This window comes from Vombatus ursinus, unplaced genomic scaffold, assembly GCF_900497805.2.
Source record: "Vombatus ursinus unplaced genomic scaffold, bare-nosed wombat genome assembly UNPS02014784.1, whole genome shotgun sequence".
NCBI classification, from domain to species: domain Eukaryota; kingdom Metazoa; phylum Chordata; class Mammalia; order Diprotodontia; family Vombatidae; genus Vombatus; species Vombatus ursinus.
In genome coordinates, this window is record NW_020954562.1 from 18,434,335 (window position 1) to 18,447,723 (window position 13,389).

Here is a 13,389-nt window from a genome sequence, read left to right on the forward strand (position 1 = left end):
CCCACAAGGCACCCTCTCCATCACTGAACAGTAAAGCATGTGCCAAGCTCTGCCTTCTCCATTCAAGTTCTATTATTCTCATGAATAGTTTATACGCAATCTAGCTACCTAACATCTACTTGGCATTCCTGTCTCTGAGATGACGGCTTATGTTTTGGGCCTAGACAGCTGAGCCTTCAGAGCAATCTCCCAATATAGTTTAGGAAAATATCTTCCATTTCCTAAAATATCTTCTTTCTTTCCCCTTCATACTTAACACCAGCCATAATAAAATGTAGTGTTTACTTTTAGAAATGCCACAAAACCATCAAGCCCCTCTAGGAGAGAAAGGCATCCTAGGTGGGAGCCTTGTTCTACCATACAATAGACCAAATACTAGAAGAGAACTTTAACCATTAGGCCGGCTTCTGCCCCACAATCTGGGCCTGATTTTATGCAGGTTTCCCTTTAGTGGCAGTTAAGTTCTTTAGCCTTGAAATAGACTTATACTAGGAGATGGTGAAGTACCAACTAATGAGCAGGTAAAGTTCAGGCTTCATAACTGTAGCTTTATATAGACCAATGGTTACAATAAAACTTAGAACAGGTGAGGCAGCAGGAGGATAGAGCTCTCAAGAAGATTCTGGAGCATATTTGTTAATGGAGTCAGTCCACATAGTGGTATAACAAGAAAAAAAAAGAGTTCTCATAGATTCACGAAATTCAGAAATGAGACTCACTTATTTTTAATCATGTGGCATTAAGTAATAAGAAGTAATCTATAAGAAAAAAGTTCTTGCCTGTTTTTCCAATTTTTTTTTATTTTTGGTATTGGGACAGAAGTAGAATATGGGTGTCTGAAATTAACATTGTGGCTATGTTGGCCTGAATGAACTGTATTTATTGTGAAGAACGTTTCATTACATCAGTAATGTTTTCAACACATTAACATATGGAAATCCATAAAATAAAGAAGTCCCTGTCTCCGTATTTTGTTAATTGACCAACCTAAAAAAGTTCAACCTCAACATCAGTTTGGAACACCACCAATTTTCATCTAGAGAGTTACCTTTGTCTTTAGTTTGGTTCTTTCTTAGAAGTCTTATCCATCATGTATGTCCATTTGTTCTATGAAACTGCCTGGTACAGTGGAAAGAAAAATGGCCTTGGTGTCAGAAGAGTATAATTTGCATCCGAGTTCCCACATTTTTTAGTCATGTGAATCTGGGCAAGTTATTTAACTTCTTGGTACCCCAGGTTCCTAGACTATAAAATACTACTTGTGCTATCTATGTTCCAAAGATTTGTTTGAAACATCTATATACCTAAAAATTACTATATGCATGAATAAATTAATTGAATGAAAATTAGTAAGTATTTACCATGTGCCACATACTAAGCTACAGATAAACTGTTACAATTATTCTAGTTTACTTGAATGTCTCAGCTAAAGAAAAGGTTTTATTTTCCTGGAGACCTTCATGGTGACCAATAATGTTGGATGAGGATACAATGATGAAAAGAAATCCCATATCCCCTTGAAGTTTATAAAATCGGACTAAATATAGGCCACTCAACTATTCTTATTTTAGAGCTTTACTGTGTAGCATTTGGACACTTGGGAAGAGAAAATAGCTGAAAACAACAGTGGTAGACTTTCTTGTCTCTGTCCTTTTTGATAGAATACTGCTTAGCACCATAGGATTTGGAGATTCAAGGGAAGAACCTTAAAGATCATCCAATCCAGGGATTCTTAATCTTAGGTCCACAGACGCTCAAGGACATATGATCTTGGATGGGAAACGTGTGTGTATGTATGTATGTATACACATATATACATATAGGTATATATTTATTTTCATCAACTTTTAACTGAAATTTAGTATTTTCTTCCATTATGAGTGTAGATAACAAACATTACTATGAGAAGCAAAATTAAGCTTAATCAAACTTCCAAAGGGATCCATGACACAGATAAAAAAAATTAAGAATCCTTGTTTTAGTCCAACATCTTTTTTTCCCTCTAGGAAATGGGGTTAAGTGACTTGCCCAGGATCACACAGCTAGTAAGTGTCAAGTATCTGAGGCCAGAATTGAACTCAGGTCTTTTTGAGTCCAGGGCTCTTTCTGTTGTACCACCTAGCTGCCCCAGTCCAACACCTTCTTTTGAAATACCAAGGAAATTCCTAAAGATTTTTTTAAAAGAGTAGACATTATATACACTAGCATCAGAATTGTCAATAAGAATGTTTTACACTTCACTTAGCATTTTTGTTATTTTAAGAAACTTATGCACATCTTCCAACATTCTCTCTCACCCATTTCTACTGTGAAGTAGTGGTATCATGTAGATGTCTGTCAGTCAGTCAACAAAGAGTTCTTAAGATTGTCTTATTTTCCAAACACTGTTCTAGGTTCTGGGAATACAAAGTGAAAAATGAAATATTTTTTGCTCTCAAGGAACTTACATTTTGCCGTCTAGATTGAATGAACCCAGCTTATTATTTATTTGAATGCATTTTTTGCTTTGATTGCCAACAATTCAGGCTTGGTAGCATTCATAGACAAGTTATTAAAAGGATATTTTTGTCTCATTTTCTTGACAATATTAAACCTGGAGCTAAGTGTAGAAAACATATTGAACTCCCAAGCTGAAAAATTCCAACAGAGGCCTGCATTAAGCTCCCGAACTTCTTTCAAAGTGGTTATAGAAATCTTAGCTATCATTAGAGCACATAGGAAGACAGGAAATTTTGTTAATAATAAAATCATAGTCATTTTAGTCTCTTCCCCATGATTATGAAGCATGATGAACTGTTATATATGGAAAGCATATTCATTATAATGCTTTCATTATACTTCTATTCCTATCTGCTATCCCCCTTTTGGTTAACAAAACAATGTGAAAAGAGGTTGGGACAGATGTCAAAACAGTGTCTTATTACTGTATGTAGAATGTGCATGTAAGATTTAAAACAGGATATACAATTTCCTTGTAGGAAAGAATCCTAGGTGGAGTGAGGCAAAGCCCAAATTGTTTTGAGGAGTGCCTGCTATACAAGGGCCCAGCTGGAATTCAGAATTGCGAGGCCAGATTACTCTCTATGTCTGAACAAAGGCAGTATTCAGAGGATGGGGAATTGCTCAAAAACACACAATAATGTTGTGGGAAATATTACAAAACAACTAAAAACTGCCATATTTCAGAATATTTTCTGTTAGAATCAGAGTCTAAGCATGAGGAGGCCACAAGTTGGTGGAGTGGAAAATACCTTAGGCTTGGAATAAGGAGAAACCTGAGTCTAACTCCTATGGACAAGTTTTAATTTTACCACCTACAAGCTTCAATATCTGTATACTCATCTGCTTAAATTGGGTGAAAAATACCTGCAGTATAACACCTTATACACTTACTATGAGGATCAATAGAGATAATGTGTGTAAAATACTTTGGAAGCTATAAAATTCTATGGAGATATTTGGCCTGAACGAGAGAAGGTTTTAGGAAGGAAATGATAGCCAAAGTACTTGAAGAGCTATCATGGGGAAGAGGATTGGTCTTCTTAGCTGACCTTACACCCAGAACTAGGAATCATGGGTAAAAGTAACCAAAAGCAAATTTAAGCTTGATAAAAGAAAGAATTTCCTAAAAATCAGTTAGCCAAAAGTTAAATGAGCTAGATCAGATGATTATAGGTACTCCCCAATGATGTGCAAGTAAATGTTTAACAAACAACCTTCTGAAGAAAAAAAAATGTGCACATAATACACCTTTTTTTGGAGGCAATCTGGATTAAATGACTTGCCTAGGGTCACACAGTTAGTAAGCATCTGAGGCCTAATTTGAACTTGGGTCCTCCTGCTTCCAGGGCCAGTGCTCTATCCACTCACATAATACATTTTTAAATTTAATCTGCGTTATTAACATTTTCACTATCACTTTCTTAAGTCTAAAAAAAGCAACAAATCAGTAAATCAAGACCTGATGTACTTTTCCAGTTTCTGAGGTGTTAATACTCACACTGAAAGTTTAACAATCGGCTGTCACAAACCAGTTTGAACTTACTCCAGCATGTTCCTGGAACTCCCTCATCTAAAGTCTGCAAGCAAAGGTTGGACAGCCACTTGTCAGGTATATTGTATATGGGATTATTTTTCAGCTATGGGTTATCCTGTTCATATTGTTCCCTTGAGTGACTGTATGGAAACATTTGTGGAAACCTGGACATGGACTGTATTTAAGCATTATTTTGCAGATTTCCCAAGAACAAACATTGGGATGAAAGTATAAAGTGTCAAAAAGAGATATGTTCCTGTGGGGTCTAGGCTTCCAAATCTTTTCCCACAGCACCGTAAGTGAAAGACTTTCTCTTTCTGAGTCATTGTTACCCCATATGTAAAAAGTAGGGGTTCAACAGTTCAATATTTTATTTAACTTCTCTTCCAACTATGAATAACACTAGCTATGGAAGTGGAGCGTCTGTGTTTGAACCCTCATTACTGCAGGCACAGACTGTTACAATAGCCTCCTAACTGGTATCCATGTCTTAACTCTTGCCCTATTCCAAAATTGCAAAAATGATTTTCTAGGTCTGACCATGGTATTCTTCTGCTCAAGAAATTGGTGACTGTATCGTCTAAAATATATAATTATCTGTTCAGCATTTAAAGCCTTTCACAATCTGGCTTATTTGGGGCAGCTAGGTGGCGCAGTGGATAAAATGCCTGCCCTAGAGTCTGGAGGATCTGAGTTCTAATATGGCCTCAGATACTTACTAGCTGGGTGACCCCGGGCAAGTCACTTAACCCGGTTTGCCTCAGTTCCTCATCTGTAAAATGAGTTGGAAATGGCAAACCATTCTAGTTGCTTTGCCAAGAAAACCCCAAAAATGGGGTCATAGAGAATTGAACAGTATTGAAATGATACAACAATAATACGGCTTAAGCTATTACATATTACTCCTCTTTGTGCATACTATATTCTAGATAAACTGACCTACTCATTCCTTATACAAGGCATTTTATTTCCCACCTAGGAGTCTTTGTATAGGCTGTCTTCATGCAGACAACGCTCTCCCTCTATGCTATTTTTATTTGTTTTTTTTAATCTGAGGTTAGCTTTCTTTTAAATTCAGATTAAAGACCACGCCTATACTAGGCATTTCCTGATTGATTCCTAGTTATTAGTCCTCTTCACCCCTGCCAAATCACTCTATATTTGTAAATAGGAATACGTGTTTCAACTCAATAAAATGTAACATCCCAAACGAAAAACAGTATATGCCTAAACTTTAGGGCATATGTTGTTTTTCCTTTTGTCTTTGTATTTCCAGTAAAGTGTCTGTCACATAGTAGGGGTTTAACAAATTCTTGCTGAATCAATGAATTAACTGGCCTTTAAGGTCCCTTCAACTCTGAAATTTTGAAACTGCATAAATATGGAGTATAGTGAATTTAATTTCTCTCAAGAAATTTTCTTTTTTATTTGTTATCTAGCTTCCAAATAGAATCCTGTTTGACTGAACGTAGAATTATACAAATGTGAATATGTCCATTCCTTTTGTACTAGGTTAGTGTGTGTGTGTGTGTGTGTCTATGTGTGTGCACATGTGTTTGTGTTTGTGTGTGTTTTTCAAAGGGGAAAGGAAAGAAATCAGGGCTTAGTTTTTCTATTCTGCAACCTGTCAGTATATCAACATACTCAGAGTATGATTTTTATTTCTCATGGCTACCTATAAAAAATACAAAAACAAGACAAAACGAAAAAAAACAAATGTAGATTATCTGGGCATTAACATAACCTCTTGCTAAATGCAAAATAACCATGGTTTCTGAAAACAATTTTTCATCACTGAAGGCTGCTTTTCATTGTGGTCTAGCTCTTACTTTGCCTCATTTTCTTTGAGGTTTTACAGTCTATCTCTGTTTGGCTAAAGAAACCCTTTCAAAGTGATGTCATGGGTGTTTCCTATTTCTGGCTAGATTATGCCCATCATCAGTGAAAAGAGATCCAGGTTTGAAAAATCTGCAAAAATACAGACTTAGCTCCTTACACTGGATACAGAGGGAAGAAACAACAATAATAATAAATAACAAATCATATGCACATAGTACTTAAAGATGTTTCAATTAATTAAGTAAACATTAATAGTTATGAACAACACCAGATTTTCATAACAGAGGTCTAAATACATCACAAATAGAGCTATGCCATGTCAAGCTGTTTCCTGAACATGTTTTGGAATCCAAGCCAATAGAATTCAACAAGCATTTATTAAAATCTTACTAGGTACTTATTCATTAAGTATTTATTAAGTACCTCTGTATCTTTTCATATATCAGAATACTTTCTTTTTTTTCAAAGTTCAATTGAGGTGTCATAAGTTCCAGGATACCTTACCTAACTAGGAACTTGTATATTCTGTGAAGATATTTTCAAGTGAGATAGTTCTAATTCTATTTTTCCAAAATATTAAAGGAACAAAGCATGATAGACATACCAAAAGCTAAGTTTATAAAGAAGTCTATACACATATTCTCTGACTAGCATTTTCCATGAATGATGTCATCCTTAATGCAGTACAAAATTTAAGGCAAAGGAAAATAGCTCCTAGATGGAATAGTTTACACTCAAAAGTTACAGAAAACATAGGCAAAACCAACTCTTGTGTAACAAGAGGCTCACCAACACATCAGGACAAAAATATATATTTTCAAATTATTCTACTATTTGCCATCATACGTGCATGATGCATCCTTATTGGCTCTCTACTTGAACTTGAACGAAGAGTACGGCAAGGTAAGCGGAAGAGATTTCTTTCTCCTCAACTCTCTTTCTCTGCCCCCCATCAGCAATAGCACCTTGCAACATTATCACCTGACACTATGTGGTAGAATCAAATTTAAATGTATAGCTGACTCGAGAGAAAAGAAGAGTGAAGGACCCAGTTCTGAAATCCTAATTGGTGGATGGCAGGGTCCAAAATTGAAATCCTTGTTGGACCTAGGATATGGGTACTGCTGCTTTCCAAAAGTACATTGCAAAACCTAGGCCAGAATTTCACCCAAGTCCAAAGCCTAGTGGAACTTCTTGTCCTACAGAGATCTCATGCTACCTTAGACACAGAATAAGCACAAAATCATCATGAGAAGACACATTGGAGGGCCCCCATAACACTGGAGATATGTTGCCTTGATCATAAATATTCTCTATTTATGGACCTCTCTACTTGTGACCTTGGTGGGCATCCACCCTTCTCATAAACACTATATTTGTGAAAGAATATGCTTCAGTTTATGGGGGAGATATCTTGTTACTTTTCTTACTATGTCAATTCAGTAAGTTCCTTTGCTTTGAGCTAATTGTGTTCTCTTTAAGAAGAGTATCAGAAAATATAAAGAGTAAACTCCTTCCTCAGGCCTTTCTCTTTCTTTTTAAAGGCAAAAAGGCAGAGGTGTGACTAAATCTTCAGCCAGCCAATAACTGGAAATTCTTTGGATCTAATCATTTACTCTCATCTAATGTCAAATATCCTATAATCCCATTAGGAATTAATCATCAGTTTAATCAGTCACTGACAATAGCCAGTACTCTGTTGTGTTATTAAATTGTTTTAAAAAATTTCTTTATACTCTGTAAGCATTGTCAAGGAAAATTTCTATATTCTTCCTTACACTTCCTTTATATAAATAACCCATGGTGTGAGTCATTAATACAAAGTCATCATTAAAAAAAAAAACAACCTCATACTTGTTAATGACAAGAACGATATCAGTTATTGTACATTTTAAATGTGTATTTGCCGCAGTTCACTGGATCTTCCTAAAGAGGTAAATTTTATTAAATTCAACAGATACTTATTGAGTCTGCTAGGTCGAGGCACTATGAAGACATCAAGGAAGGAAAGGGGAAAAAAGTGTTTATTGAGCACCATTTATTAAGAGTCAGGCATTGTGCTTCATATTTACAAATATTATCTCATTTACTTCTCAAAATACCTCTGTGAAGTAGCTGCTATTATTATTCCCACTTTACAATTGAGTAAACTGAGACAGACAGAGGTTAAGTGACTTATATAGGGTCATATAGCTAGTAATTGAGGCTGAATTTAAACCACCTCTGCCCTTCCTGGATCCTTTTATAATATGATCCAGAATGAAAGGACTTGCTTTTGAGCTATGTTACATAGAAGGGCAAGTAAATCAATATTCAAAAATTGGCCCATATTACATATAAAAAAGCATAATATGTGTAAAGTAGATAAATGATTCAAAAATGTGAATTAACATTTGATTAAAATGATGGTGTAGTGGCAATAAGAAAATAAATATTCTCAATTTTTCTTATTCATATGGAGTTTCTCTATGTCAATTAATTAAACTATCTAAATATTGCCTGAGATTTCTCTTGTTGACTTTTCTCTGGATGATTTGGTTTTTTATTTTTTTGAGTTTAATGTGTGTGTATATATGTGTATATATATATGTATACATATATGTATACATATTATATTATATATATATATGTATACACTCAACAGAAGCTAAATTCAGAGTTGAGAAAAAAAATTCATGAGGAACACAACTAGCTTACTAATAATTTGTAAACTTATTGGGGCAATGATCCAGACAAGAATGTGCTTTTCCATTTGTGCCTTTGTCTACATAAGGACTGTGTTGTCTGAGCCATGTGGTTTTTCTCTAAAGACATGATGGGGGTTGTATTCTGGGTGTGGGAGGTACAGGGTTTCACCATGTGATGCAAGATCAGCATAGGAAAATGAGGCACTCACAATGTTGGAGGTAAGTCCAACGTTGACCAAAGGTTAATGTGCTTAAGCTTTTGCTGCTCTCTCTGTCATCTCTCCCATAATTTCAGCAAGGAAGGTTCTGTTTTCTTTCTTAGTAATTATCTCTGACAAGCATCTGGCAACTTAATCCATGAGAACCTTCCTGTAGTATTTCAGGTCAATTTCACCTTGCTGTAGGTAGGTAGACAGAGGTATCCTTGAACTGTGGATCTAAAAGTATAGAATCAGACTGTGGGTCTGATTCCCCTGGGCACTGATTTGCAGGGTCTGTTTTCACTGTGAGTAAAATACTATTTACCAACTGCAATGTTGATAAGAGAGATGATCTAGCTCAAACAAGTCTTCTTGCTGCTTGTGTGGCCAACTCCAACAGATTCATAAGGGTACATAGCTTAACTATTGAAACAGGTTTATTCCTATTCATTCTTCAGTGACCTTTATACCACTTTTGCCTTTTACTAGGGCACTTTCTTTTAGGTTCTAAAATAAGCAAAAAATATTCTTTAAGATTATTCTATTGTAGAGGAACATATCATTTTGAGCAACAAATGTATTTGTGTTATAATCACATAATATAAATTTTATAAATTGAATTGTTTCCTTATTGAATTATGCTGTATTTTCAGAGATGTTTGATGATGGGAAAAAGTTGATTTAAAAAACTCATAGAGACATTTAAAAAACCCAAAACTATAAACCTAGGAAAACAGTAGCAAATAATATTCATTAACTTCAGTAGCATATTGAAAATACTGTACTGAAACTCTCACTTGTCTTCTGTTGAGATAGGAAGCTTCATCGTCCTGAAGAAATACTTCAGGATTTTGGGTGGGGTCAGCAAATATTCATTCGGCAATGCTTGTACAATTCATTATATCTATTTTCCCTCTTCTTTCTCATTATTTTTTTTTAACATTGGCCTCTCTCCAGACATTTTTAGTACTGTTAATGAAGTTGTACAGGAAATTAAATTCAGTTCAATAACATCTTTACTTTTCCTCTTTCTTTTCCTTCAGACGAATCTCATTTTTCTGTGTCAAGGGATTCCATCATGCTGAGATACTGTGCAAGAAGAAAATAACCAAGAAACAATGACACACAGAGTAATTTCATTTTAACTTGAAAACGTCTTAAAAATGAAAAAAACCCCACAGAACAGCAAAGTACTGGCACATGACAGGCATTGAAATAATAATACTTAGTGAATTTGTAGCCAGAAGATGAAAATTCTGAAAATCAAGGGACAATTTATTACATCAAACTTCATTCTTTTGTAATTTCCAGGACTTTTTCCAGTTCTTTGCTTGTTTACCTTTATACCACTATGACTAGTGAGCTGGCCAACTATATCCACTTAAAAATGCTATTTCAAAGGGCAATTTTTAACTTATTAGAAGACAAATTCCTCCTGCATATTTGTAAGCAAATGGGGGCTGCACATAAAACAACTATTCATTAGAAATTACCTCATTGAAACTCTTTTTGGAAATACATACTTGGAAGGCATTGTGTGCAGTTGAAAGTAGAAAACTATCAAAAGAATTCTGAGGTTTCAAATCACACCAAGCAAATTGGCAAAGATGACAAAAGATAGGCATAGTCAGTGTTGGAGTGATCATGCAAATGATGGAAACATAAATGTGCTGTTGATGGATTTGTGAATTGACTCAGCCTTTTTGGCTGATTTGAAATTATTTTGAAATATGAAATTTGTTTTTGAAATTATGCTAAAACAGTAAAAGAAATGACTATGCTCTCAAAAACTATATCCTCTAAAATAGGAATAAAGGTCCCATACACCATAAAATATTTATAGCAAAGCATTTTGAAGTAGCAAAGAACAGGAAAAAATAAGATATTTATCTTTGGGGGGATAGCTAAACACTTTGTGGTACAGAAATATAATGGAATATTCTTGTGAAACAAATGTTATGGACAGAAGGAAGTATGGGAAGATTTACATGAAGTGATGAAAAGTGAAGTAAGTATAACCAGGATGAAAGTATACACAATGACCACAACAGTGTAAATGGAAAAAACAATCACTACACAATAATAAAAGTACTTGTTGCAAAATTACAAAGAAAAGCTTGGCCAAAAAGAAGAGATAGGCATATGTGTCCCTCCTCCCTTCTTTTTAGAAATGGAGGGCAATGGAAATATTTATACCTAGTACCAATTTTCTTCCAGTTTTATATTTGTTGGTATCAAACTATAACATTTCAGCTAATATAGGAAATTTATTTTTGTACCCATTTGTATACACTGATATATGAACTGTTCTGAGACACTATAATAATGTAGCTCCCAGGCCACATAGCATTTGGTTCTATATATGGAGCAAAGATTGATCCAGTGGGACATATTTTAACATCTATTTTTAATACTTCACATAAGTATAACTATGTGTTAAAGAAGTGGGAGTTCTTTGACAACCTTTTAATCTACAAGAAAGAGCATAAGAATCTGCACTTTGACTAGAGGCCCATATCTTCATTATGGCTAATATTTATATCTCAGTTTTGTTTTTTGTTTTTTTTGTTTTTTTTTTCAAAAAAAGAGGAGACTGAAGCATGAGGAATGGACATGCCAACATGGGCCAGAAGGGCTTCATGCCAACCAACATCTGCTATCAGCATAATTTCCTACTGCAGTCTGTCATGGATGATGCCAAACATAAAAAGAAAATAGATGGAGTGGCCTGGTTGGATCTTACAAACTCATTTGGCCCAGTGCCACACACTACCATCTGGTTGGTGCTGAAATGGACCAGCTTGTATGACAAGGCCTTTAAGAGCGTACAGAAACTGTTAGGACAGTAAGACTTCTCTTTGTTCCAAGGACAGCTTTTCACTGAATAGCAGCATTTGTATAGGTGCGTGACAAGGTTGTTCTTTGAGTCCTATACTGTTTTATTTAACCCTGGAACTGCTAATCCATTCCTTGATGAGAACAGGATTAGGCTGTGGCCCTATCATAAGACTATGTAATAGAAATGGCTGACACCTTGAGCTCACCTTTTAAAATGCTGGATAATATGAGTGAGTTTGTATTGCTTTGCCACATGAGCAGAAGTACATTTTAAGAAGACAAAATGTGTACCCTTATTTATTGATGGCCAAAAAAAATAATACTCTCCATCCAATTTGAAATTCAAATCTCAGGGATTTCCGTGATGTCAGAAAAGAATATATACCTTTATTTCAGAATCCTTAGGGTGTACTACACCACAAATTCAGCCAATAACATCATACTTAATATGACTTATGATTTGGACTTAACAGGCATAATCTAGAACTTTGGTATGGACTTGATGCACTAAATACTTTTATTTTATCCTGTATTTTTTTTAATTTTAAAAATGGTATGGTACCCAAGAGAATCATCACCTTTTGAATGGACAATTTAAAAGTGGTAAGAGATGGCTACATCTCCCTCAAAGAGCCAGCATCAAATCCTTGTATCTCTCATGTAAAATGGGCGAAGTGAATTTGTTGCCATTAGTGATAGCAGTAGATATTGGACAGGTGGTCAAAGGGTGAAGTTACTTGCTTCAGTGAACCTGGAAATGCTTTCTCACCATTTCCATAGTGACACAGTGATAAGTAAGAATAAATAATTAATAGATAAGCATGACACTGACTGATGGTCATCATCATGCCAAAAACAAATGAAGTTCAAGCAAACCTGACTGTTCTAAGGCTGTAGAAAACATTTCAACTAGGCCTAGCAATTCTCTCTCATAAGAACCTTGCTCTTACTGTCATTGATGTCATGACTTTTGAAAATGCATATTTAGTTATTAAATCAGCAAAAGTTGGCAAAATTGAAAAATATCAAATAGCATGCCAACATCTGGCCAAGAAAGAATATGAAACATGTAATAATACAGTGATAGTGGGGGCTTTGGGAAGTTGGAACCTGAGAAATCTTGCTGTACTATCTAAATTCAAAAGTATTCAGAAGCAATGTAAGCTTTTGAGAAAACTAATGGTGCAAGACACTTGATCAGGTGAAGCATTTACATATATATTTAGGTAGATGATAGACAGACAGACAGACAGATATAGATACACTGAGCACATTACTGGTGTGAGAGAGTTTATAGAATAAAGATAAATTAAAGGAGATGATTCTCTTTTATTATGTCATTTTAGCTTCACATAATTATTTTTATCTTTATCTGAGAAATAAGCAATGGTTTTATTTATATAGGATTATTGTGGACATTTTTCTTATATAAAATATTATATATATATGATATATAATGTGTATTTTAAATGTTTGTTACCACATTTTATTATTACAACCTATTTAGTTATTCAGAATGAAAATTCTGATGTGAATCATCATCCTGTGGTAACAATTGTATATCTGAATATAATGTTGAGTTTGGTTAATATGTTTAATTTTGGTGAACTGCTTTTTTCCCTTTTTATTCTTTGTTAAAAGTAATGGTTAGGCAGGTGAGGCAAAAGATACATTAGAAACAGGATGTGATGAAAAAATAAAAGAGATCAAGTTTTTAAAACTGTATGGAAAGCTATATTTCTGCAAAAAAAGAGAGAAAATTTATAATTTAATCATCACTAATTCAGAC